The sequence below is a fragment of the Psammomys obesus genome, unplaced genomic scaffold (genome assembly GCF_907164565.1).
Source record: "Psammomys obesus unplaced genomic scaffold, mPsaObe1.curated_primary_1811, whole genome shotgun sequence".
Classification (NCBI taxonomy): domain Eukaryota; kingdom Metazoa; phylum Chordata; class Mammalia; order Rodentia; family Muridae; genus Psammomys; species Psammomys obesus.
The window spans coordinates 405,057-408,756 of record NW_026585580.1 but is presented as its reverse complement, the minus strand read 5'-3'; the positions used below and the strand labels follow the sequence as shown (position 1 = coordinate 408,756).

Here is a 3,700-nt window from a genome sequence, read left to right as displayed (position 1 = left end):
AGGAAGGAAGGAAGGAAGGAAGGAAGGAAGGAAGGAAGGAAGGAAGGGAGGGAGGGAGGAAGGAAGGGAGGAAAGAAGGAAAGAAGGACAACATGTTCTCTCATTTATATAGATACTTAAAGTCATTTTTATACATGGTCAAAATAACTGATATCCCTGTATATATGAAAGTGTCTTTATGAAACCAATTTCTATGTACAATGAAGACACTGACTAAAACATTTAAAACCTGGGGCCGGAGCTATTGCTCATCAGTTGAGAGCACCTAACTGCTATTTTTGGAGGACTGGAGTTCAGTTCCCGGCATCCAGTTGAGTGACTCACAACAACCCATAACTCGATGCCCTCCTCTGGCTACCCTGGGCACCTACGCACCTGTACATGTGCATGCCTGCAGGCGTGCATGAGCACACACACAAATGAATCACAAAATACATCTCTTACATTAAAAGCCTTTCATTGTTGTTGTCGGCCACAGTGACACATGAATGTGATCCCAGAACTTAGGAAGTGGAGGCAGGAGGACAAAGGTTAAAGGTCACCCACAACTACATTCTACCCTGGGCTACATGACTACCTGGGTCAAGACTAGCCTGGGCTACATGAGGTCTTTTCTCAAAGAACCTGAAAGCTATTTTTAAACGGGTATGGTAGCACCTGCCTGTATTCCCACTATTCACAAAGGCGGAAGCTGAGTATAAGCCCAGCACGGGCTACATAGCAAGTACAAGGCCAGCTTAGCTTCCCAATCAATCAGTCAATCAAATGGACAGGCAAAAGCCCTATTCTCAACAAACTCCAACTTTGCTTCATCATTTTTCTTTTAAATTAAAGACAAAGGTTGGTAACTTGAGATGATATGGTAAAAGAAGGTGTGGTACAAGGCCAGGCAGAGAAGGAGCCCTGCCAGAGGGAAGGCAATGTCATTGGTGAAGTCATCCGAGCCAGAGAGGCACTTTAACCCTTAAGTAGATCTAGCCTTAGGAAATAAATGCCTGTCCTGCTTTGGCCTGGGGCAGAGCCAGCTGTTCTCAGTTATTTATTCCTCCTTTTTTCATACAAAGGAACCGTGAGGATACCGAACACGTGGAGGGAAGCGCCAGGGGGACTTACTTAGGGAACTTAGCAGAATAAGGTCAGGAGACACGAGGATCACACAGGTGTTTATATTTACCTTTGTAGTCCAAAGCGTGAAAGATTGGAGATGGAGTGGGCTGAAGGAATTCAGCAGACACCTTGTCCAAGGCCAAGGCTTCATTCCCCCCAGTGGCTGAAGGGACCTATGGAAGGCACTCTCCTTGAACCCAGTCTCTTCAAATGTTAGAAATCAAGTGCTTGACTCTGCATGGTCATCTTAGGTACTTCAATAAAACAGAATTTTGCTACTTTCACAGTTGCCCACTTCCCATTTCCCGTTCCGTTTTCTCCTTGGCTGTTTTAATTACCTCAAATTGTATCACTTCAGTATCCTTTTATCACCATTAACAAAGTAAATGTGAGTTTCTATTTAGCCAAAATAGAAACTGAAAACTCTTACTGCTACCAACAGGAATAGGATTGTCCTAACATTGCTCTGTGCTGTATGCTTAGACTATCATTGCGGGGTGGGAGATTTAAAAAAATATGTCGAAAAACTTATCAGAAAACTGAAGCCAGGCATGGTGGCACATGCCTGTAATCTCAGTACTAAGGAGGATGAAGCAGGAGAATTGCAAGTTTGAGGCCAGCCTGGGCTATATAATGAGACCCTGTAAAAAACATTAGCGAGTACTTATTGTGTACAAAATCATAAAATCTGATAAAAGAGGAATGTGTTTACCCAAAAGTATGATACCCAGGCGCTTCCAAAGATTGATGGTGGCTTATTTATAGGAAATCCCATCGAATGAGAAACTGAGTTATTTCCATGATTGTCAGTGCATTGTCCAACCTTCTGCTCCCATCTACTAAAATGCACATGACCATGGATCGTTGATTTGGAAAGTCTATTCATTGGTCTATAAACATGCATCAAGATGTCAGATAACTCCTCATGCAGATTGGTTATGCTCCCAGACAAAGACACTAAAATAAATCAGACCTTCAGTCAGCAAGCAGTCAGCATGACCCAAAGAGGCAGAGACTGGGTGTCCTTCACTGGCCTTCTGTATCCTCCCTTCAGTGCCAAACACAGACTCAAACTGCTGACTTGCCAGCTTCCTCTTCTTAGCCCCAGAGGACTGGTCCTCCCAGACCCCAAAAGTTTAGCTACCTTCAGAGGGTGCCTATGTCTATAGTTTCAATTCTTAAGTCAGCTAGCACCAGGGAAAAGGAAGGACTGTGAATTTCAACAGCACAAGATGTTTCAAGAGTACACCATAAGAAAAATTGAAAACAAAACAAAACAAAACAAAAAAACAAAGATAGATTAATATTCCAAAGATTTAAAAAAATACGAAAACCCGCAAAGACATATTAAGGTCGTTTTTAGCTCTGCTTGAAGTCATTCTCATGCACACATGTCTGTCAGAACTATCTTTTAAAAAATTAAAAAAAAAAAAAAAAACGGTAGTTGAAATATCATCTGTGCATGTTTAATAAAATTGCCCAAGTTGGGGTTGTGTGTGTATGTGCGTGTGTGTGTGTAGCCAAAGTTTGCACGTAGAAATCAGAAAACAACTTTCAGGAGCCAGTTACCCCTTCCACCATGTGGGTTAGAGGAATTAATTCAGGTGATTAGAATTGTCCAGCAGCAAGCTCCTTCCCGGCTGAGTCATCTTACCAGTCCCCAAAGTAAAAGTTCTTCAAGGGGCACCCCTTCCCAGTTGCTTGAGATCAAGTAAGCCATTTCCAGGAAACACAGTTTCCCTCTTTTGTTTTGTTCTGTGCCGGTCAGGAAGCTATAAGGACTGGGTGCTAGGGGGAACAGGAGGGTTTAAGCTCCAGCATGGTCCTCTTGAGAACTGAAAAGGCCTCAGGCCCCATCCAGGGCCACCCATCACAAACCTACGTTTTGCAAGATCCCAGACGCTTAGGTGAGAAGCCAGGCACCTGGAGCCCCTTCCTTGTGCCCCTGCCCTCCCCAAGGCCGCACTGCTCAGCAAGATTGGTGCCTGACTTTCACACCTTCTTGATGTTGACTTAGCAATAAAAATCGCAACTCTGTGGGAGTAAATGCCTCCTGCCCAAGCCACAGCCCTGAGTTCTGGGAAAGCCCTGAACGAATGACCTTTGAAATCTTATGAGAGTTGCAGGGCCTCCAAAGAAAGCCAAAGTGAAAACAAAACAAAACAAAAACAAAAAAACAAAAACCCTGCCTCCCGCCTCAAAGTCCATTTGAGGGTCAGAGCTGTTGTGGCTGTTGTGTTTGCTTCCCCTTAAGTCACAGTAAAGTATTTACCTGTGGAGGACAGCAGGGAGAATCACAACTCAGCTCTTTAAAGTCAGCTGGGAACTTCCCTTCCTGCCGCATCTTTCTCTTCCTGCCCCAGATGGTTTTTTTTTTATCCTTTGCTCTTCCACCAGGGGGCACCAGCAGGCACTGGGTTGGCCACCACCTCCAATCAGATCCAGGACCTTGAGTGCATGCCTGGTGGTAGAGGAAAAATAAAAACAACAGAAGCCAAAACAGTCGTGTCTGTCTGGGCTGCCAGCCACAACCATGTGTGAGCATGAGGACTTGTCAGAGTCAGAATGGCCCAGGCGATGCCTGCTAAAGGGC

At 44.5% G+C, this 3,700-nt stretch overlaps 1 long non-coding RNA gene across 1 annotated transcript in view; it reads right to left on the bottom strand.

The window, feature by feature from the left end:
- The window catches only part of LOC129677624 (uncharacterized), a 28,177-nt gene extending 24,739 nt beyond the window's left edge, over nt 1-3,438 (bottom strand). The window contains exon 1 of the long non-coding RNA XR_008720230.1: nt 3,380-3,438. This is a non-coding gene — a long non-coding RNA (uncharacterized LOC129677624). The remainder of the gene's footprint in view (nt 1-3,379) is intronic.
- Nucleotides 3,439-3,700: the final 262 nt, after the last annotated feature.